Raw genomic sequence first — 25,388 nt, forward strand, 5'->3', positions numbered from 1 at the left:
GCCTCACTATATACATATATATATTTTTTTTAACAGGTATTTTTGCTTTTTTAAAAGTAAAATTTTATAAATGTAGTATTGCCCTTTCTGTTATTTTTTTTGGTCTTATCACACAAATATTTTTTCTCTTACGATTTTTCATAGCATGTTAATAATTGAGAAAATGTAAACCAATTAGCCATGTCCAAAGAATGTCCTTATATGGAGTCAATCTTTATATTCACTGTCATTACCAAAAGCATTTTGACATTATGGTATTGTGATAGCTTTAAGAAAATTTTTCTGAAAATGCTTTATAAAGTGCTTTTGTACCAAGTGCTTTTATACTTGGTACAAAATTTAAAATACTATCCAATTATAAGTTATGATTAGTAATAATTTGGGTAGTGCTTTTCTCCCCAGGAGTGTCAAGCATTGTATAAGTTACTTTTTGGACTTTGTCTATTCTGTGGCAGTTAAAGAAAAGGACCCAGGGCAATGGAACAGGAAGAGGGTGACAGCGAGGAAGAAGCATATGAAAGAAAAGAAGTAGGAGAGATGAATAGGGACCAGCTCAAGTAATAGCGCCCGGCCAGTTAAGGCTGCTGCGTCTGTTTGCAGTGTACCTCACGTGACTTTTACTCATGACCTCCTGATTCCCACCTCTCAGCTACCTCAGATATGTTTTGATAGAAGTGAAGATGGTCAAAGACTGTAGAAAAGGAAATTTGACTTCAAGCTGAAAAAATAGACGCCATGTTTGCAAACTTGAATTTCAGGCTTTAACTGGTTATTAATAAAACTGTTGCTCTGCAAGGCACTCCAGAACTAGGCATGCATGTGTGTTCCCGTGAGTGTCCACATGTACGCACACACACCTAGTCACAAGAGGCATACACTCCTACACATCCCAGCAAGGAATGAGGAGGGCTGGAATCCCTCCGGAACTCCGGCCCTGTCTTGCTAGTAGCCTCTTGTATTGGACGGAGCATTGGGCATTGGAATCAGCCTGAGACATAGATTGTTGTTTTAATCCCTGCAACTAATTAACCACATGAACTTGTGTAAGACCTTAATCCCTTTCAGCTTCAATTTCTCTTCTTGCCTTTGTCTTGCAACTTGACATTTATCAGTGCCTTTTTATGCAAAGTTCTCGTGCTCCGTGTTACTACATAGTTCTAGTGTGCCTATCTGTAACCTGAAAGTTTGAAATCAGTGATTTCTAAGATGCTTTCTAACCCTATATCCTGAAGACCAGTCAAGACCTGTAAAGGATAAAAACAAGAGAAACACACTGTGAAGATGGAAATTCTTTCCAGCAAGTCTAAAGCAGTACTTCTTAGTCACCCAGCAGGTCTTGGAGAATGGGTGTGGTGAACTTTGTTAAAATGTAAATTCTGATTCTGTAAGTCTTGGGTGGGGCTTGAGATTTTTGCATTTTTAAGAAGCTTCTAGAAAATGTTGCTACATCTGGTCTGAGGACCCTTCTTTTAAGTAGTGAAGCTTGAGAGGATGATTGTGGAAGGGGAATTTTTAAAAGAGAATGATGACAAGAGTAAAGAATGATTACTGAAGGAAAGTTATATACTGATTATAAAGAGAAATTATAGGCAGGGTGTGAGATGCAAATCTTTACTGTGATTTTGAGATAATTGGGAGATTTTGGCTCTGGTTGTACTTTAGTATACTAAGGCGAGGGCACCCCACTCCAGTACTCTTGCCTGGAAAACCCCATGGATGGAGGAGCCTGGTGGGCTGCAGTCCATGGGGTTGCTGGGAGTCGGACACAACTGAGCGACTTCACTTTCACTTTTCACTTTCATGCATTGGAGAAGGAAATGGCAACCCACTGCAGTGTTCTTGCCTGGAGAATCCCAGGGACAGGTTAGCCTGGTGGGCTGCTATCTATGGAGTCGCACAGAGTTGGACACAACTGAAGTGACTTAGCAGCAGCAGTAGCAGCAGGAGCAGTAAATATAAACGTGTCTTAATCCTTATTTGTTTGAAACAGAATTTTTAAGGATATAACATTTCCCTATTAACTTTCAGATTTGTTAGTTGAAAGGTTATTTTACCAGTGATCAGAATTATGATTATTAGTTTTCATTTCTTTATAGTATCTGATGGGGAGTATGTGGAAGAGAGGGATTCCCAATCTAAAGATCATTTAGATTTATGATGTGATTGACCAAATTAAACTTGTACACATATGGTAAATTTATTTAAGAAGATAGAGAAACTGTATTCTTATGTTTGTCTAAGTCTAGCTTTCTTGTGTAATACATTTTCCTAAGTGAAACACATGATTATTTCTGGCTTTGTACCCGGAAAATGTGTGTATATACTGGTAAAATTATTTTAGCAAAAATAATAATGGTATATTTGACATTTTTTGTACTCAAAAATCTATTGTGTATTTCATATTTTAACCCATCTTAATTTAATTGTTGTTCAGTTGCTAAGTCATGTCCAACACTTTATGACCCTATGGACTGCAGCATTGCAGACTCCTCTGCCCTCCACTATCTCCTGGAGTTTGCTCAAAAATCTTAATCAGCCTACCATATTGAATACCAGTTAAAACTGTGGACTCTAATCACTGAGATTAGGGGATACTTTCATTTCTTTTATTTCTCATTTCATTTGGAAAATCACAATAGCTTGCTAATTGTATATAAAAATAGGACTTTTTATAAACAGCAGATAGGTGGTGCCCTGGTTGCAGGCTTTGATGGATTCTCAATGAAATTCAGCTTATCTGTTGCTTGTAAATATATTTCAGTAAATTTTGTAAAGATTGCCTTAGCATGCAGTCTAAAAAGTCAAAGTCTTAATGGTAAAAATGCAGCATTTGCATTCACCTTTAGGTGTTATTTAGCCCCAATACTATACCTCAGCATTTAAACTCTTGATGATTTTTATGTACTAAGTGCATAGATTTACTGCTGCAGTCTGAACATTTTTAAATTAAAATATATCTTTCATTCTGAATGTATTGATTTACACATCTCTGTGTCAATATTAAGTCAAGCGAATTTTCCAATAAGTTGAAAAGATCTGGCAGGGCAAGTTAAATTTATTAGATTTGCTAGAGGTTTTTTTTTTTTCCCTTGTCTGTGTTTAGGCATCTCTTTGCGTTTTTACTCTTGATTACAATTTTATTTTTAAACTAGAGCTAGAGTTTTCGTAACACATTTTCATGCCTCTTCGCATTTTTTGTGACTTTTATCTTGAGTGAACTTCCATTGGAAACCTTTACATTCCTTACTGTGTTCTTGGCCTTCTTTGCGACTGTTTCTTTAAACAGTATATTTTTATTTTTTAATGTTATTGTAAAATTATTTTTGTTTGAATTTTATTTGAATTACAAAACTAAGTCATATTCCTTTATATACTGTTTTGTGAATTTTAAGTTTAGGAGAACTTATACTCTTAAAAAGATCAGACTGAGAAATGAAGTTACCTCGGTTTATTAAAAATAAGAGTTTTGTGAAGATTTAAAATGGGTAGGCATGATACACCCTAATTTCTAAGTGTGAATAAAGTTACTTTCTGATATTATAAGTGAAAATTCTGTTTACATATTTTAACTAACCTAGACTATCAGTCCGGAGAAGGCGATGGTACCCCACTCCAGTACTCTTATGGACGGGGAATTTTTAAAAGAGAATGATGACAAGAGTAAAGAATGATTACTGAAGGAAAGTTATATACTAATTATAAAGAGAAATTATAGGCAGGGTGTGAGATGCAAATCTTTACTGTGATTTTGAGATAATTGGGAGATTTTGGCTCTGGTTATACTTTAGTATACTAAGGCGAGGGCACCCCACTCCAGTACTCTTGCCTGGAAAACCCCATGGATGGAGGAGCCCGGTAGGCTGCAGTCCATGGGGTTGCTCAGAGTCAGACACGACTGAGCGACTTCACTTTCACTTTTCACCTTCATGCATTGGAGAAGGAAATGGCAGCCCACTCCAGTATTCTTGCCTGGAGAATCCCAGGGACGGGGGAGCCTGGTGAGCTGCCGTCTATGGGGTCGCACAGAGTCGGACACGACTGAAGCAACTTAGCAGCAGTAGAATATCAGTCATCATAGACCTAGGTTGAATGAGAGGATCACTCTTCTATAATCACACACTAAGAAGACAGACGGGTAACATGAGATGATGATAGATCCAAGTTCAATGATATATTCATCTGATTACTTTTCACATTGATATTTTAGACTGGCATAAATACACTCATCTCTTATATACCATCTAAACTTGACTTTAAAGAACAGACTGTAATGATTATATTTAATATCAAAATACGTGAATTTTGTGTTAAGGGGAAGGTGGCAGTGTTACTCAATCAGTAAAATCAGTATAAATGGATAAAAACTTAGACACAAGGAGAAAATGGCAAAAAAATCATACCCGAAACTTTAACCAGAATTTAGTGAACTAATCAAGCCCTGGATGTAATAATTCTATTTTAAGTACCCAAACTGTTTGTGTGTCTTGATGGTAATGTTTGCAGTTTAAGCCAATAATTCTTTCCCTGCCTTTAAATCAAATCTGCCCTGTGCTTTGTGATCCCCTCCCCCGCCCCCCCACCCAGTGGAGTAGGGTGTGTAGTGTAGGGTAAAACCTGACTCTAACATACTACCTTGGCATTGATAACCAATACTTTCATGACTTTTTCTTGACTTTGACCACTTAGCAACCAAGGAAATCCTAATCATCATGTAACAAAACTGAATTTATCTGTAGAAAAAAATAACTGGGTGAGTTCATAGAACTATAGCTCTAAGTTTTTATAATAGCAAAAGCTAACAATAATTGAATACAGTGCCAGACTTTTTCACACAAGCACAGTCATTTAACCCTCACAAGCCATATAACTTGGTATTATATCTCACTTTTACAGGTTGGAAAAGTAAGACATGGTTAAGTAATTTGCTCAAGATCATATTATAGCAAATGGCAGGGCCCAAGCTTGAAACTAGGTCTCTCTAAAGTCAAAGGTCACATTCCTAAGTATTATACTATACTGCCTCCTCATGCAATAAAACTGTTTTGGTTTTATAATCAGTTAAGTTGCATTATCCTTACTTTTACAAAGACGATTCAGTTTTCAAAATAAAATTGGGAAAGTTTCTTCCTTGAAATATTAGCAAATTAAAATAATATTTTATTTAATCTTTCTAGGGGTCCTTTTATTTCTGGACTGGTACAGATCTCTAGTAAATCTGTGCTAAGCTATTGAATATATATGCTTGTATAAAATAGAACCTTATGTCAAAATATTTGTGCATCATCCATTTAGCAAATATATTATGATTTGTATTTTGTCGGGCATATTAGCAGTAGTTAATCATTTTGCACATTCCTCTTTTGGAAATTTTTTATAAAACTTTGTACAGCAAAAACAAAACAGGGCTAAAAATCCAAACTATGATCACCACTGCTTGTGATATATTCAGTCATCTGCTTAATCCTTTTCCCCTTCGCATTGTCAATACCCATCTAATTCCACTTTAACAACAGTAATTGGCTGATGGAGTAGAAGATATAGATTTGTTTTCTTGATGACTCCTTGACTTTTTTTCCTCTGGTAATACTAATAGAATTCCAAATCCGTACTGGTGTGATCATGTCATGAGTAGGTCACCAGTCATGTCAAGGTCCTATTGGAAACCTCATAGCCAACATCTTAATTTAGACTTAGCAATCTTTTTCACTTGTATGTGCAATTGTAAGCAATTTTTTTCAAGTCTCAACTCTCCATTATAACAGAATTCATTTAGTTCAAAGGGGGATAGTTCTGCATGTGAATTATATGGCCAGCTACTATTGAGTACATAGAATATATAAAAATCTAGGAAAACCCCATTAGCATGGATGTGTACATGTGATTCTTTTTCAAGAGTCACATAGGTTGAACAAAGGTAGGAAGAGTCTTACCCAGTTTCTTTTGCAATCAGTATTTTATAATACTATGTAATTTGCAATACTGAAACATTAGCGATTTAGCAATATTAAGTTCTCGGAACCTATACTTTCACTTTAAATAGATTATTGAATTACCAGCCAATTTGTCATCACTGTTCCAATTATTTCATTCCACATGACAGGAACAAGATGTATTCATAACAAGAAAGTGCATTTTAGAATTATTATACAACTTTGATTTAAGGGGTAGAAGATATATGATCCAAGCAAAAGTATTCCAAATATTGATGTATATAAATGTGTGTGTATATATATGTATGTATATATATATATATATGCACACATATATGTATTCATCAGTGTATAGGTATCTGCCTTTTATATATTTCCATTTTTTATGCTCATAACATTGACTAGTAAACATATTCCTATCAACTTATACTATTTTCTGTGTGTAAAAGGACTCATTTTATTTACCGTGTTTTGGATGGTGATAGAGGATAATAACTTGAAGTTAGGTTTGTATTTTTAAAAATTGAAATTTTGAAGAAAACATGAACTAGAATAGGAACAATAGGGTAGGCTATTAGCTTTTAAGACATGTAGAAATGGATTTCCGTAAGGCCTTAAAGGAAAGACAAGCTGATTATTCTAAAAGTGAAGGAAATCTGCTTATTATAACATTTTTAAAAATTTTGCATTTTATAATTAGTTCAAATATTCTTTTAGTGAAATCTGGAGCAGATCTTTACACTGATTTTTGTTTGTTTGTTTGTTATCCTCCAAGCAAAGAGATTGTACACATCCAGGAGCGAAGCTTTATTATCATACTAATAGGTTTCTGGTACTTCCATGTATTTGTTTGGAAGGCCAAAGCAATCAAATTGGAAGCACATAAAGAATCAGTAACAGTTTTCTCATGTCATGATGCATTGATTTTTTTACATCAGTTATATTTTAAATCTAAGCTACCTGGAATTTTGACCTACAAATCCAAATTTTATTTTAGTTAAGTAAGCTTACCTAGTTTCATCTTTTTCTTAATACCATTTGATTATTTTTTTTTAACAAAACAGGTGATTTGTTTTCTTTTTAAGGCAATGATTGAATATACTAGTTTTTGAGAGGATTTTTATGACATTTTCATGGTTGTATCATATTCTTATGATAACTACTGGCTACAGCCTTTTCCAGATATGAGGGAGAAACAAAACTAGCATAACAAAGCAAAAAAAAAAAATCCCAGTACATTGTAACTGAAAGAAGCATTGGCCATGGGTCAGATCTGAGATCTAACCCCAGCTTTGCAAAAATCAAGTGCTGTGATTTTGAACAAGATGGCAAGATGTTTAAGATGTCTTTGTCTCCTCATGTGTAAGAATCAAGACGCCTTAAGATTTTCCTTGTTTTTTTTTTTTTTTTAGCCTGTGAATGTTATGATTCTAAGTGCAAAAGTCACCATAGGCCCAGTCAGTCCTTAGACACCGGAAAAGGGCTATGTATTAGGCCTGGCGTGCTGCGATTCATGGGGTCGCAAAGAGTCAGACAGACTGAGCGACTGATCTGATCTGATCTGATTAGACTCTCAAACTTGTGTGTAAGTTAGTCAGAAATTAAAGAGGGGGAAAAATGGTCCTTTACACTTCAACTATGCACATATGAGATTGAATTTTGTATTTACCTTATCTCTGAATTGATCTTGATTTTTTTACTTTTCTTTGTACATTGCTGGAGAAAAGCATGCTCTTTGCAGCCAAAAAGACCTGGTGGCAGGTTGGACCTACTACTTATTGAGTGTGTGATTTGGGATAATTTACTTAATCTTTCTGCTTTTGCAAATGAGGATAATAATATATATATATATTACAGTGCTTATGGGAGAAGAGAGGTTGAATGAATATCTTATTCTAGCAACATGGCTAACCCATCATACATGCTAAGAAAAATTCATTTTTTTCCCCTCTCTCTTATAAGCTCTATGATTACTTCCTTTATTGTTTCATTTCACTTTGACAAGTTACATGCTAGCTGTTCACAGACAGATAAACCATCCAGAAACTAAATGCAATCATCGAATGTCATGGTACATTTCTGGCACCCGGGGAAGGGCACTTCCTGCACTTAGACGAGTCTTGGAGCTCTGGGGAGTTGCAAGCCAACTCTTAGTTCCAGGCTTTCCCTGGGGCAGTTATGGGCTTCTTGGTTTCAGTTCAGATTTCCGTGGCCGCCTCTGGGGCACTGTCTGGGATGGGACTTATGGAAATATGGACCACTAAGAAAATAAGACCACTGTAATTGAATATATAAAAATGTTTAAAAGGCACATTTTGTAGCACTACCCTTCAGAAGACTTTTTCTTGGTCCCTGTGTTTCTGTTATGTGTCTGTTTCTCAATATTTGAGAAACCCCCTAATCTAAGAAATAATATTTCAGTCATGCGTACTTCTAAGAATAATCAGGATTTGTCTTAATATCCAAGCTGTGGCTCCTGTCCTGTACCTGTGTCCAGAAGGTACATATTTCTTTTTTTTTTAAAACTCATCTCTTCAGGTATCACTTTGGCAAAAAGCAAATCATTCTCATGTTCTCTGCAAAATAATTAAGTAAACATATTTAGCTCAGTCATTAATTGAGCTTTACCTATAACTTGTTCTGTGAGCATTAGAATCAGACCATTAACATTATTTGAACATATTTCTGTAATATAATTAACAGCCAGGATGGGTTGATTCTGAAAAGGACATCGGACAGTTTTGACACTGAGAATTAATTATAAGAGAAGACAAGATTTGTGCTCCAGCTAGAATTAACTAGCAGTACAAAATCTAAGCAGTCACCTTGGGCTCTTATAACAAAAAATGACACTCCTTTTCTTAATATCTAATAAAGTTTGTTTAGACAACTCACCTGCTTGTCAGCTCTGTCTTTTTCTATTTAATTAAATTTAGAAAATAGTTCTTTGCTTTGCTTTTGCCCACACCAAAGTTCGTATTTGTCAAATTAAAAAAAAAAAAAAATCACATTTTATGTGTGTTTGTGTTTGAATGGTTCAGATACTTATCAGAGGTCATTCATTCTAGGAGGAAAGGGATGACATTCAAGTTAACATTTCTTCCCAATTTTAAAGAATATCTCTTTAATTAAAGAGCTTGAAAACTGTATTAGTTGTTTGCAAGAAATGGCTTCCATAAAATGCTGCCACTCTATTTTGCTGATTTTTTTTTCCTCCATGTGAGCACAATTATTTTAATGCTTGTAATGCAACTTTTCTCATTTTGCAACAACAAAGACCCTCTTCAAATATCTTACATTGGTTAATCCAAGAAACACTGTGATAGTGGGTTAATTTTGAGTGCACAAAGAGCCATTGGAGGGTACAGAGAGGGCATCTGTTGGATAAGCTTTCAATATGATGAGAATGATAACAGATCTGCCACTTGTGCAAAAGACAAGTGATCTTTTACAGTATTTGACTTTAAAAAGTGTCATTTTATTTGTTTAAAAAGCATATTTCAGATGAGTGGGTCCTGAACTTTACTTGTCAGACTGCCTTTCTTCTTGTACTTATAATATTTTGGATATAGATCTAATATGTTAGATCTAATATAGATCTAATATTGGATATCCGAAATAATATATTTTGGGTCTCAGGTTTGAATGTATCTTACGTGGGTACAAAATTGCATTGGAATTTCATTTTTGTGAAGATGCCTGAACAGGCTGTTTGCTATTTTCTTCTCACTTTTCATGGTTACCCTTCCCCTCCCCCCAGAGAAGTATTAATAGCTTTTTTGTCCTGTATGTATGGCCAAATCTGTACCCAGTTGTCAGGAAGACATATCCATGTCTCAGCAGCTGACCTCATCTCAGAACAATTCTGGTATTTTTTAAAAGGCATTAGGTGATTTGAACGTGTGGCCAAGGTACCAGTACTCTAGGAGAAAGAATCAAGAAGACTTGTGATTTTAATTGGTTCACTGTTTTTTAATTCTCTTTTAAGGTATTCGCTGTAAGACCTTGTGGAAGTTATTTTTAGTATTTAGTAGGATTCTGTTGTTTCATTGGGGTTGTTGGGCAGATTAAGGGATTGTGGACCACCTTGCATAATGGTTGTTCAGTCTATACAGGTGCCCATAATGTCTGGAAACATAGATGACGTGTTTTTATAGATTGAAGGTGTTCTTGATAACACTATGTAGATTTGTCTTTGTGTCCAGACTTCATGGAAACTTTATACACGAAGAGACAGGTTTGGTCGTTATTTCTTCCTTGGAGTGACCTGAAATCTAGCTTCGCAGTATAATTCGTTCTAGTTTCACTCTCTGGCATTACACAGCACAAGGTCACAAGACCTAAATTTAAGTTTCAGTTCTTCTACTGGCTATCTGTGTAACCTCTCTAAACCTCAGTTTTTTCACCCATAAGATGGGTGTTCAGGTAAATGAAAGGTACTAAGAGTTGCCACATTATGGCATTTGGAATTGGAAGAATTCTACATCTTATCTTTTTCATTCTAGATCATCAGTTATTTTTCACATTTTCCCAAGCCCTTTCACCTTTCTGATTGTTCTCTTTTAAATGTGCTTATATTTCAAATATGGTATCCAGACGTAAAATACCATTGAATTCATGGGATATTTTTCTTTTTTTCCTCTGGACACTGTGACATGAGTTACTTTAGTGCTGCAGTGCAAAGTGGCTAAGTCGTGTCCGACTCTTTGTGACCCTTTGGACTGTAGCCCACTAGGCTCCTCTGTCCATGGGACATGAGTTACCTTAAAACAGCCTAGAAGTGCTTCATTTGGGGATGGAGGTGGAAAGGAGTTTTGCCACATCACATTTAGGCTAATATTTTTGTTGAGCATATCTATGAATTTGCAATTAAAATCTCTAATTTACATAAACTTCTATCAAGGTAGAAATCTTCCATTTTCTCTAGAGCAGTAACTGTGTGTGTTGTGTGTGTATAAAAAAACACACATCATAGTGTTCCTACTACTTTATTTCTGTCACCTGTCGTGATCTTGTACCATTAAGTTTAAGAAACAAGCTTTCTATGTTTTTATTCCAATACTTTGATAATAATGACTAAACAGAAGAAACCAAGGATGTGTGTCACCGGAAGCTTCTTTGCAGATTTATTCCAATCTGTTAATCAATTATCTCTGTATAATTCCACCTAACTCTTCACCAGCCATAGTCTACTCTTAATGCAAAAAATCCTATTAAAGAGTTTGCAAGATACCATTCTGAAGTTATAATATTTTTCCATCTTCCTTTCAGGATAGTAGCCTTGCCAGTGAAATAAATGCCATTCTCTTGGCAAGACTTATTCTTAGTGAACCCTTATAAGCTCAGTGATTATTGTCTTCTTTCCAGGGCCTCATAAATTCTTTGTTTAATAGCCTGATATAGAATTTTACCTCCACTCGTCATCACTTTGTTGATTATTAGTTTGTAAATTTCCTGAAATTTTATCGATAAAAAGAAAATGCAAATCCAGGATTATTTTTGAAATATTTGAATATTTATATGAGCCTGGTGATTTGAACTAATTTAAAAACAATAAATGTTCTTTTGTCTCTGTCTTGAGCTGCAGTATTTGCAGAGGATTTAGAATAGAAATGGCATATGGGCTGGCAAAGGGAATTAAAAAAACCACTAATTTCCCTTTCAAGTACCTGTTCTAAGCTGTATTTGTTATTTCATTCATTGCTTGAAATGCCTTTTCAAGGTAAATATTGTTACCTACACATTAACTGATGAAAGTGAGGCCTAGAGAGATTACATAATTTACTCAAAAAATCACATTACTGGTTAAGTTTGAAACACAGATTTGAACCTAAATCTTTTTGGTTCCAGAACATATGTTCATTCTCTTATACAATCCTAACATTAGAACTCAGGATTTTCCATTTGTAGCTTTTCATCTGTCTTCTTATTACCTAAAACCTGTTTTCTTCTCTTCATAACCTCATTACATCATAGAGACTTCTGTGATTCCTTCACTACCTCTTACATCTTGCTTCACGCATTTGTTAATGTGTGACGGTACGTCTTCAGAACTGTTTGTCCTGTGTAGTGACTCTCCTGGTACAGAGCATATTGAGCTGGACAGACTGTGTCTGTTAGGATGTGGTATTGAGTAGAGTATGTGCCTCAGAACTGGACAGATCGTGGCTCCAGTCAGCAAATGGGTCTTCAAGTTTTATAACCTTTGTAAGTCCCTCTATCCTTATAAGTTTGTTATAAATATTAGATTACATAAACTGTAATGAAGTACTTAGTACATTTTTAGGAAAGGACCTGACACATGGTAGTTAACTCATTAAGTTATACTTCCATTGAAATTGCAAAAGATTATACTGATTTGAGAAATTGTTTTATTATTGCCTCAGTAGCCACTGAAAAACCAGATCTTTTGTACTTGATTGTCAAGAATATTCCTCTACACTGTATATCACTGATTCTTATCTAAATGTGACTTTTTTGTTTTGCTATTTAAATGCATATTGTTAATTTTAATAGTAACTGTACTTGCCAAAGGCACAGCCACGTGTAGGTTACCAGAATCTTTCCTTGAAATTAGTCTGAGACGTCAGTTACTAGTTTTTAGGAAACTCTTAAGTATAGCTCCCTGTGCTGTGCAGTAGGCCCTTGTTGTTTATCTATTTGTGTATATGTCAATCCCAAACTCCTGATTTATCCCCACTCCCACCCTGCTCTCCCCTTTAGTAACCATATGTTTGTTTTCTATGTCTGTGAGTCTATTTCTGTTTTATAAATAAGTTCATTTGTATCATTTTTTAAGATTCCACCTATAAGTGGTATCATATGACATTTGTCTTTTTCTGTCTGACTTTGATCTTGTTGCTGCTGGCTTTTGCCTTTGCTCTCCTACAGTCTGTTCTCAAAGCAGCAGCTAGTGACCAGTTTGATGGAAGTCCCATTACATCATACCTTTTCCCAAAACCCTCTAAAGCCTCTCTCTCACTAGAGTAAAAGCAGAAGCCTGCAGTAACGTAGAAGGCAAGGTGCTGCCTCAGTACAACCCCCTTCCCCTACCTTCCCCCCAAACCTCTGTGACCTCCTCCTGCTTGTCTCTTTGCTCGCTCCTCTCCTCTCAGCAAGACTGGCCTCCTTGCTTTCATGCTCCCAATCTAGCTGTACTCGCTTCTTGTAATGTTCCTCCAGTGGGTACGCCCCACGCTCACCCTCTCACTCGTTTGAGGCCTTCTCTGACTAAAAACCACATCCCTCTTGTCCCAGCACTGGATCTCACTTACCTGAACTACCATCTGTATTTGTTTATTGTATGTTTCCTCTTGTTAGAATATACGCTCCAATGAGGGCAGATATTCTTGTCTGTCTTGTTTCTTTGCTGTGTGCCCATAGCCTGAAGTAGACATGCAGTCAGTGTTTGAATGAACTAAGAAATGAATGAATGAATGTGCACTGTAATGCAGTTTTGAATCATGCATTTTCCCTTAACATATAAGTGTATATTTATAACCATAGATATTAATAGTTATATTATTCCATCCTGTAGATGTGAAGTGTTTCCTTTGTTTAGGTTCTCATTTTTAAATTGTTATAAGTAATACTCTGATGAGCATCTTTGTACATGAAGGATTCTCCCTTTTAAGATACACATACATAACACACTATTATTTCCCTAGAATAAATTACTTCAATGGAATTGCTTTGTTGAAGACTACAGGTATTCTTAGATATTTAAAGCCAAAATATTTATACCAATTTATCAATAGTGTCTAAATAAATCTGTTTCATCAGTTACTCCTCAACGTTGCCCATGGTCATTTCTCCTGAATTATGTTTGTATATTCACAAAGCCAACTGGATGCAACAGAATATTACTTGAATTAAACCAGCTAAGGTAAGGTATCCCATACATCACAGCTGCATCGTTTTAGTATCTTTGTGCTTCATTAGAGATGAATTTTTTTAAAATGCATAAAGCACCACATTAAAGATAGTGCTGATCATGAATTGATAAAGAAAGGCCAATACTCTGATGCCAAAGCAAGATATAATTAAGAGCTATATTTGCCTATTGAGAGTTACATTTTACAGTTCTATATTCATACCATAAAAAACCTTTTAGTATTTAACTATTTGCCTGAAAATAACTATGATATTGTGAGTCTCAAAGTAATCCTCCAACCACATTTCCCAGTGAAACAATTGTTTTTAATTACATTTTAAAGATTGTGAAGTTTCTTAGAAGAAAATCTCGTGCACTAGCAAAAGTCTGTTTCATATTTTATCTGTCTACTTTGTGTTAAATGCAGTTATAGTATATCAGTGTTTTTATTGTATATTTAATTGCATACTTTAAAGATAATTCATATCCATCTTTTAAGTTCTAACTTAAGTATCACCTTTGGATACTTGCCTGTCTTTATCTTTTCCAAAGGCAGGTTTAATGAGCAATGAAAGAGAAGAATGAGTATTTTGTTATATATTTCATTAGTGATTGGACTGATGAATCAATTTTCCATATACTGGATGTAATATCCATTCATATTTCTTTGACCAAGTGTTGATTTGTATTCACTGTGTATGACAAAGATAATATAATTCCTTATCTTTCATCTTGTTTGTAATTTACTATTGCAGTATACTGAATGGAAGCCTAGCGGTGTAGTGGTAATACACACTCAGTTTTAGAGCTAATGATAGAAGAACATCTACAGATTAAGCATTTTACCCTCCTCACAGCAACCGGATGACTGTGTGATTGGTAAGACCAGGAGAGCGCAAAAAGAAAATTTAGCTTTCCCTTGTTTTTATTTCATATCTTTTTCTCTGTATTTGAATTGGTGAAGCCAAGGCTGGGTGACAATTAAGTATATAAAAGATTTTTCTGAATTGAGAAGAAATCCTCACTCCTAAAATGCTTATGTAAGAACTGGAAAAAAAAAAAAAAAATTGGTTCTTTCAGCTTCTTCCACTTGCCATCACTTTGACTAGAGCTGTGAGACTGGTTCGACCATATAATGAAGCATAGAACATTCTTTTTGATACAGCTTGTCTATATGTTAAGTGTCAAGCCTTAAATCTATTCCGTAGAACAGTTAGTCACTGAAAGTGTTGTGATATTGATGAATTATTTAATGCTTAAAGAATAAAAACAAAAATCTAGTATATCATGGATACTTATTTGCTAGTTTGTAAGGTTAAAGTAACTGTTTAGCAGTGAAACTTTTTGTGAAGTGTGCATACATATATCTTTTTCTTCCTAATTCCTGAGAGTATGAAGTAATGTAGTTTTACACAAATCTTATGTTAAATGAAATAAAACTCTTGAAAGTATTGTTTTGCTCCTCAAGAATTTCCCTAAATTTCATGAGGACTAGTGACTGTTTATTTTAAAAATTGAAATCCCCTATTTTGGAATATTTATATATTCACTTACAGAGTTAATTTCTTTCTTTCTCCTACTAACATACATTAGTTATAAATAAATATACTTGACATATTTGAGTGTTTGAAGCTCAGCATTCATTGTATGGGTTTGTCTTCTTGTACTGAAGCAGTTCTGGGGACTTGAGTCTTGTGAGGACTTTAAGGGCCTCTTGTATTGTCAGTAGTGAAATGTTCAGTGTGTAAAATCTCAAATAATAAATCAGTAGTCAAATTAGCAGTACCTATTAAAGATGAATGTGAAATTTAATGACAGGCCCATTCATGACAGTACAATTCTTGGTTTCTGTGCTCATGACCCTTTAAACACTAATGCTCTTCCTTTTTAAAATATTTTCCTCAACTGTCCCTGCTTTTAGGAGCAGGGAGTGGCTTTTAGGTTCACACTTAGGAAAACTTTTAATGTAACGTGTGGAAAGAAAAATTAAGGATATGATGAAGTCGTCTGTTCAGGCTATTATATAAACATATCAGCCAACACATTAAAAAAAAAAAAAGGTTTCTCTCCTAAAATGTCTTCTGGAAATATATTAATAACTTAATATATGAGTGTGCCCAGGTTAGAAAGGGGCTTCCCTGGTGGCTCAGATGGTAAAGAATCTGCCTACAATGCAGGAGACCTGGGTTCAATCCCTGGGTCGAGAAGATCCCGTGGAGTAGGAAACGGCTATCCACACCAGTATTCTTGCCTGGGAAATCCCGTGGACAGAAGAGCCCATCAGGCTACAGTCCATGGGATTGCAAAGAATTGGACACTACTGAGCAACGAACACTTTCACTTCACTTCCAGGTTAGAACTTGGCAATATTTGTCTTTCTTGATTTTTCTTTCCGCAAAGGGAAAACACCTCTGAAATCGATGTAGGCATAGGGAATTTCATGTCTTTGATGGCTGAGCACAGATACAACTACTGTATTGTTTGGACGTGAACCAGAGAAAAGTGGTAGCTAAAACAGAAACATGGGAGAGTCTATTGCATTGTGAATATGCTTTCAAAGCGTTGCTGGAAGGTAAGCATAGACGCAGTGATACAATGTGTGGAGTCACACTGAGCATTTGCTGTGCTAGAGAAAACTAATGGAAACATTCACTTGGGGTAAGACAAATGGTATTAAATGAGAAAACACACCATGAATTGCAAATGGGGCTGAGTTAATTTGTTGCTACAGTAGTGTTGCCCTACTGTTAAATGAAGGCTGGGTAATTATCTTGCTGGCAGAGATAATGTCAAAACCTCATTTCTCCTTACATGCCTCGTTTTTACATGAGGGCTAATTGAGCTGCAAGGTGACAACTGATTATATATGGCTATCGTCGGGTCCTCTTGCTCAATTTGCAAAACTGTTCCCCGTTTTTGAAGTGAGGATGTTTATCAGACTTCAAGGAAAGTATTAAAGAAACTTTTTGAACTGCGTGAGTAATTTGCAACATGCTTTTCTATCTGTAAATTATTCTGGAATAAATTATCCTTTTCACATATTCTCCTTTAAAACTTTCTCTTCACTCCTGTGACATGTGTATACACTGTAAAGAAGAGTGCCGTACTAATTTACTTTTTATTTTGGAGAATATTATAGTTAGGTTCAGTCAAAATGGATTTGTTTTCTATTTCTGTAATTTCTGGAAATGTAGGCTTTTTTTAGGTATTGAAAATTCAACGTCAGACGTTCGCATAATAGCAGAAAGGTACTTTGTTCATCAGTTGAATTAAAATTCTTTTTTTTTCCCGTTGTAAGACTGTATTCATGAGCCTGTGTTTTATGCCTCACTACCACAGTAGGTCTTCATAGAAAGAAAGATGTTTGTTCACCTTTGAACCAGTCTTATTAACAGCATTTTATTAACATATTAACGAGGCAGCATTTTATACAGTAGAATTTTTTATTTGTTAAAAGTATGAAGAGGTGAACAGTGTAACTAGTTTTTGTGTTTACTGATGTTCCTGAATATAGACATAATTTATTGTCTCAGGGTTAGTGGCCATATAGCTATAGTTCAAATAAATGGACAAATTATTGCTCTGTTGGAGAATCCCCTGGCTTGGTGTGAAATTCTGAAAAGAAATTCCAGCTGAGACCATTAAACAAAAGGAGCAGGGAGGAGAGGGAGAGTACCCCTTATTTGTGGGCCAGTTTGCATTTGACAGTAAAGATTAGACACATGGGGACTCTTTGGAACCTAAAGGTCCACTGGAACTCAATGGAAATCCCATAACAGCTTAGCAACTGGACCAGGGTCAATGTCCATAACAGCAACAAGAAAATAGTGCGTTGCGTAATATTTTATAGTACTTCCATAGTTTTCAAGATTTACTGCTAGAAAACAGTAGGAGGAATAGTTCATCTTCACTGTTTCCTTGTGTGCCAGGTATCTCAGTTTATCTTTACCATAATTTTGTGGGATAGATTGATATTACCCATTTTCAACAGATGAAGAAACTGAAGCACAGAAAGCTTAAGTAGCTTATTCAGGATCACCCTGCTAGTAAGTGACTCTTGTATGTCCAAATCTTTTGCAACCTCATGGACTGTAGTTTGCCAGGCTCCTCTGTATGTGGGATTTCCCAGGCAAGAATATTAGAGTTGGTTGCCATTTCCTTCTCCCAAGGATCTTCCCTACCCAGGAATCGAACCCAGGTCTCCTGCATTGCAGGTGAATTTTTTACCACTGAGCCACTGGGGATGCCAGTAAGTGACTGAGTTGATACTAATCAAACCCTGTGGTTTGAGCAAATATGTCTGCCTAGCTCACGAATGAGAAAATGGAAGGGCAGTGAATTGAACCGTGTGTTTCAGATTAGACAAAGAGAAGTGTTTCTTGGTACAAAAACTCTGACAAACCTCGACAGTATGTTGAAAAGCGAAAAGATCCATATAGTCGAGGCTGTGGTCTTCTCAGTGATCTCGTATGGTTGTGAGAGTTGGACCATAAAGAAGGCAAAGCACCAAAGAATTGATGCCTTTGAACTGTGGTGCTAGAAAAGACTCTTGAGAGTCCTTTGGACTGCAAGGAGATCAAACCAGTCAATCCTAAAGGAAATCAACCCTGAATACTCATTGGAAGGACTGATGCTGAAGCTGAAGCTCCAATATTTTGGTAGCTGATGTGAAGAGCCAGCTCACTGGAAAAGACCCTGGTGCTGGGAAAGATTGAAGGCAGGAGAAGAGGGCGTCAGAGGATGAGATGGCTGGATGGCATCACCAATGCAATGTACATGAACTTGGGCAAACTCCAGGAGATGGTGAAGGACAGGGAGGCCTGACGTACTGTAGTCCACGGGGTCATGAAGAGTTGGACATGACTCAATGACTGAACAACCAAGATGCAGAACTGTGGTCCACATACCAGTGTTTTGACTCTACGTCTGTTGTTGTTGCTCTTGACTTTGTTGTTTTCCACTCATGTTCTGAAGACCAGGCCCTGCATTTTCTTGATCAGTGTTTTTCTGTCCTCATAGTTTTCCAACTGTGTTCTGTGGAGCCCTGGAGTCCCCTAAGTTGCCTCAGGCGTGGCTAAGGTGCCAGAAAGTGGTTAAGAAGACGGGAATCCAACCTGCTGTCTGTCATAGTCATTCATTCAGCCTGAGGTTCTGAACAAGAATTTATTAGGAAAATTCCCTCTGCCTGAAAAGTTGTGAAATAAGCTCTACTACATTAAGCATTATTACTGGAACTCTGTGTGCACTTGCTGATGAAGTTAGTATAAAACACACACACACACACACATGCACATATATATATATATATTTGAAAAGAGGCATCGTTGAATGCCACTTTGCAGTATAATTTCCACATCTCTTGTTCCCTTCCTCGACACTGGAGCATTCTTCAGTCACTGAATTGCTAAGAGTTGAGACTGACTTCTAGGTCACAGAGTGGCTGTTGTTTTCCTGTACCCTGGCACCTGTTGGCAAGGAGATGAATACGTGTATGCACAGGGGTGGGGATCAAAACTGAGCATGCCTGATAGAAGAGGTACATTCATTTTTGAGATTCCAGTACACTTGCTTAGAGAAACCCAAACCAGAAGCAGTTCTCAGAGAGAGGACTCTTCTGTCCTTAAGGGCTTGACATGCCCAGAAAAGATCTTAGGGGTCAGTTCAATAGCAAAGCAAGTATGTAGCCAAACCCTGCAGAGGAGGGGTGTCTTAGAGCTGGGCACCCCAGGGACTGGGCATAAAGATGATGATCCAGTTGATGGGTGCTTAGTCTGTAGATGAGTCACTCACACCTTCAGTGAGTCTTCTGGTTAACTGCTGTCATCTCAGAAGAAACTGGGGGAAAAGAACATTAGGAGAAGAGGAAATGAGTACCAGTCTGGGAAGATCCAGTTTTGAAAATGAACTTGGCACCAATCAAAATATGAAGAGAAATAAGAGCATCTTATACAGTTAAAAAAGAGAGAGAAGGCCCTTCAGCTGAATATGGTAGGCTTGCATGAAACGCATTTAATACAACACACACACATGACAAATGTCATCATAAATCTTCCTGCTGCTTGAAGTGCCACAGATTTTTCAGTTTTTTACCCTCCAAATTTAATTTGATACCAGTGACTGCTGTGCATATGTTTTTAAATAAACCTTTTCCTCATTTCTAATGACATCAGAGCTCCTCCTGTCAGCAGAGCAGTGGTGTCAGTGATTATTTTATTAAGTTTGGTAGCAGATGCAGTTATTTAGCCCCACATTGAGTTGTAATTTTAAATGTCTGCTTTGATTCTGCCCATAAGGAAAAAATCAAGTATATTGCAGAAATGACTTTGAAAACTGCAGCTATCCCCAAAGGTGTCAATAATACACACACAGTATCTTTTTTTCTTTTTTTTCCAAATGTGAATGGAATTATTCATATTATCAAAACTTTTTTTTCTTTTTTCTTTTTCTTAATTTGAGACAAAATTGACATATAACATTGTGTTAGTCTTCGGTGTATATTTTTAAATGATTACCATGATCAGTTTAGTCAACATCCATCAGCATACATAGTTACACATTTAAGACTTTATTCTCAAACTTCTGGTATTCCTTTGCCTTGTCAAGGGAAGTTAGGCTAATCAAGCTTTTTTCCCCTCTGCCCTGTCAAATACCCATACCACAGTCAGTGACAAGGTTAAGATGTTAAAATGGAGCTATCCTTATGGAATGTTAAAATGATATTTTAATTCATTCAGTTCAGTTCAGTCACTCGGTCCTGTCCAACTCTTTGCGACCCCATGGACTGCAGCACGCCAGGCTTCCCTGTCCATCACCAACTCCCAGAGCTTACTCAAACTCATGTCCATCGACTCAGTGATGCCATCCAACCATCTCATCCTCTGTCGTCCCCTTCTCTTCCCACCTTCAACGTTTCCTAACATCAGGGTCTTTTCCAAGGAGTCAGTTCTTCGCATCTGGTAGCCAAAGTATTAGAGTTTCAGTTTCAGCATCAGTCCTTCCAGTGAATATTCAGGACTGATTTCCTTTAGGATGGACTGATTGGATCTCCTTGCAGTCCAAGGGACTCTCAAGAGTCTTCTCCAACACCGCAGTTCAAAAGCATCAATTCTTTGGCGCTCAGCTTTATGGTCCAACTCTCATATGCATAAATGACTACTGGAAATACCATAGCTTTGACTAGACAGACCTTTGTTGGCAAAGTAATGTCTCTCCTTTTTAGAATGTTGTCTAGGTTGGTCATAGGTTTTCTTCCAACTTTAACTCATTAGTGCCTGAAGAAAACGAAGATTACTTTAAGTCAGTGACTCTTAGGCACAAGCAATTTTGATCCCTGTAAGAGACCAGGCAGTTGTGATCAGAACAAGGAGGGGATTGGTGCTACTGGCATCTAGTGGGGAGAGACCAGGGGTGTTGCTAAACATCCTGCAGCACGCAGGACCACCCCACAGCAAAGAGTTGTGCTATGTGCACATGTGCCCGGTCATGTCCGACTCTTGGCCACCCTACAGACCATAACCCGCCAGGCTCCTCTGTCCATGGAATTCTCCAGTCAAGCATACTGAGTGGGTTGCCATTTTCTCCTCCAGGGGCTCTTCCCAACCCAGGGATGGAGCCCACGTCTCCTGCATCTCCTGCAGTGATAGGCAAATTCTTTAGTGTTGAGGCACCTGGGAAGCCCAGACGCCCTCTGTCCCCAAATGACATACATTAGCACAGGGACTGAGAAACTCTGCTGTAAATGAAGCCCGTGCACAAGCCATGGCTCATAGTTACTGGGCCATTGTATTTAGGGTATTTGAGTTATATCATCATTTATTTATTTAAGCTGATCTGGGTGGAGCTTAGCCCCCCGACCTGAGACTAAACCCATGCTCCTTGCAATGGAAGTTCAGAATCGTAACCACTGAACCTCCAAGGAAGTCCCTCACTTAATGATTTATTTAATAACATTTCATCTTTTTAAATTAATTTATTTTTATTGAAGTATAGTTGATTTGCGATGTTGTGTTTCAGGTATACAGTGAAGTGATCCACTTATATGTACACAGGTATCTTTTTTTCAGATTCTTTCCCTTATAGGTTATTACACAATATAGAGTATAGTTCTCTGTGCTATAGATGATGCTCAGTCTGATGAAAGAAAACATATGTTTGAGAAAGTGTGTTTATTTGTGTGGGTGTGTGTGTTATAACTGAGATTAAGACAGTGTGTTTCTGTATTCTATTTGGAAATCATTTGTTGGAGAAATTGAAATACTAGAGTTTTTCACTCACTGGGCACTTATTGAACCCCACTGTATGCTAGACATTGATGAGTAAAGATGGAAAGGAAATACTCCTGACAAATTGGCATTTGAATGATGAGGAAAGTCATAGGGGAATTTGCAGAGCCATTTGTGCTAACCGTAAGGACTTTCCTGGGGGTGCAGATGAGACCAGAAGGGCGGTGATCAGCCCTCCTAGGATGGGTGTGGGGAAAACTCCCTTGAAAAGATCTCTGAGCTGAGCTGCAAAGGACAAGTCAGATGTAACCAGGAACGGAAGGAAGGAGGAAGAAGAGAAGGCAAGCCAGGCACAGAACCGCCTGGTGAGGGGCCGGGGGGTGTGGGGCTCTCTCTGTCCTTGGATTTTTGTGTCTTTCCATCTCTGTTGCTCTCTCGTGTGCTCACAGTTCCGTAGCTCTCTGGCTGTCTCTCACCTGGGGCTCTTGCTTGCTGTCTGGTTTCTCTGGCCAAGCGCGATCTCTGGTTTGTCCTTGAATGGTGCTTCCTGGTCGTCTCAGTGTTTCAGTCGCATACAAGCTTGGGCTCTCCTGGGCCCACATTCCCTCTGGCTTTCAATCCTGCCTTGTTGTCAGGTATTTTTAACCTCCCCATTTCCCATTCCCTTAATCCAGTATGTATGTTTATAATGTGGCAAGATAAAGGTAAGGCGAGTCCTTTATTATTAAGGACAGAGGAGTATAAAGTGGGTGATAATGAGAAACAGGACTCCCGGAAGGTAGTGGCCAGCTCTCAATCAAGGATTAGGAAAAGGAGTTTGATGTTTCATGTCATAGGTAGAGAGGTGCCATTGAAGGCCCTATATTCAGAATATATCTAGAACCAGTCAGTTCTCACCACCTTGTAAAGAATTCAGAGCAGGGAGGTAATCGAAGCTTACAGTGGAGAATAATAGCTCATGGCATAGCATGGTGGGTGGGAGGTTTATTTTGGTATTAGCTGATCTGGTTCACATTCTGGGTGTGAGCTGAGGTGGCATTTAACCTCTTCCTGCCTCTGCTTTCTCAGCTCTAAAATAATTGTATTGTTTTCCTAGAATTTTGTTGTAACTTTCAAGATGTGGAGCAGTTTTTAATTCATTGTTGAATTATTTCTTTATATGTACTACTATGGCAGGGTGGGGATGTGAGTCTAGTTGGAGTTGAGGAGGGAGACATTGTATTTGAGAGAGAATCAGTGGGTCTGATGAGCAAGATTTGATTCCCGCCAAGCATAATTCCCAGGTGGCGCGGTGGTAAAGAATCCGCCTGCCGACGCAGGAGACACAGGAGATGTGGGTTCGATCCCTGGGTAGGAAGATCTCCTGGAGAAGGAGATGGCACCCCACTCCAGTATTCTTGCCTGGAGAATCCCATGGACAGGGGAGCCTGGCGGGCTGCAGTCCACGGGGTCACAGAGAGTTGGACACAAGTGACTGAGGGGCACAGCAGCACAAACGTAGCTGGGTGAAGTGAAGGGAAGCAGGGCTTTGTGAATTGCATTCATTATGTGTTTCCATTTAAAGTTAACCCAGAACTACTTTGGGATTGCATGGGGTGGATATGTGAGCTCTAAACAGGGCAGATATCACAGTTCAGTTTTTTTTTTTTTAATGATGCTGAAGAACATGATTACGTGGCACGATGGCTGATGAAGTTCTTGGGTTCATTCTTGACTTGTTAATAGTCAGTTGAATGCATTTAGTCAGCTTAAGGGCTTTTATTGTGTATATAAGTTCAGCAGCAGATCATTAAATTTGTCCGTTTGCTGTCTGACTTTATTGTTATTTAATGTTATTGTAGATTAAGCCCTATTAGTAAAAGATACCTGATTTACATATATTCAATGTTAAAATATATACAATTTATTTAGAGCTTACCCTATGTCAAGCCTAGTGCTGCTTGTTTAAATATATTACCTCCTATGTTCAGAAACCCTTTAATGACAGTAGTGATGAATGCTGTGTAGATCATGTGACTTTCAGCCTCAGGAAGGTGAATGACTTCCCCAAGATTATGGACTTGGTCTCTATAGAGCCCTATTTCTAATCGTTTATTGGTATGACTCTAAAGCCTATACTTTTTCCACAATAATCTCAAGACATTTTATATAATCAGTCATCATTTTAGGTTCAAGATGGTGAGATAGCATGAAAATGCTCTGAAAAAGTCAGTGGATTAGAAAATCATCAGTTGGAGGATCATAAGAGGTGGATTGTGATTCAGAAGCATTTTACAGATTATCTTGTATCTTCAGCTTATTAACTTGTTGAAATGGTAATAAAGTTTGACTTCTGCTTGTTTTACTGCATGAACAGCATGTACTGAAAATTTTTAGAATTCACGATAATATCTTAGGTACAGTAATGGGCAGTTTGCAAATGAAACAGAACAGGGAGCCCAAAAGAAAACCACATAAATAGTGCCATTGGACATATGACAAAGGTGGTATTATTTGTCATCAGGGAAAGGATGGACTTATTAGTCAGGGATGAAGGGACATGAGTTATTCACATGGGGGAAATAGAACTGGAGTTCCCTATGTCACAGTTCGTACGAAAGTCAGTTCCAAGTGGATCCAACACTTGGGTGGCGTGGCAGAACTGTAACACTTGGGTAGAGTTAATATTGGCACACAGCTTCCTCAAACCAAAAGAATTTTTAAAACAAGATCAAAAGTAAAGTATAAACGATAAAGGAAAAGGTGGATTGATGTCATCATATTAAAATTATGAACTTTACATTTGTGGAAGAGAGTGAAAACATACACTCCGTGCCCCATGGCTCAGGCAGAGAAGAACTTTTAGGGACACAATTAACTACCAACTTCAAAGTCTAAAGTATATAAAGAATATTAATTAGTGAATAAAAAATAAGCACCTGATAGAAAAGATGGGCAAACAAAAACAACAGGGTATTTTTCGAAGAGGAAGTATAAATGGCCTATAAATGTGAAATATGTTCAACTTCATTAGAATTTAGGTAAATGTCATTGAAATCACACTGAAATATGACTTCGCACTCATCAGATTGATAGAACTTGAAAATAAACAGTACAAGTTGTTAGCAAGATAATGATTGATGGGATCCCAGAAACATTGCCTCTGAGTGTACCTTGTTACTACTATTTGGAAAAACGCAATAGCCTTTAAAGAGTACCTGTCTCATGAATTTGCAGCTGCCCTGCTGCTGCTGCTGCTGCTGCTAAAGCTGCTGCTGCTAAGTCGCTTCGGTCGTGTCCGACTCTGTGCAACCCCAGAGACGGCAGCCCACCAGGCTCCCCCATCCCTGGGATTCTCCAGGCAAGAACATTGGAGTGGGTTGC

At 37.4% G+C, this 25,388-nt stretch overlaps 1 protein-coding gene across 16 annotated transcripts in view; it reads left to right on the forward strand.

The window, feature by feature from the left end:
- Positions 1-25,388, forward strand: part of GPATCH2 (G-patch domain containing 2) — a 195,005-nt gene that overhangs the window by 44,274 nt on the left and 125,343 nt on the right. The window lies entirely within an intron of this gene.

The sequence above is a fragment of the Bos grunniens genome, chromosome 16 (genome assembly GCF_055505025.1).
Source record: "Bos grunniens cultivar Pamir isolate PY7600 chromosome 16, Bosgru_T2T1.0, whole genome shotgun sequence".
NCBI classification, from domain to species: Eukaryota; Metazoa; Chordata; class Mammalia; order Artiodactyla; family Bovidae; genus Bos; species Bos grunniens.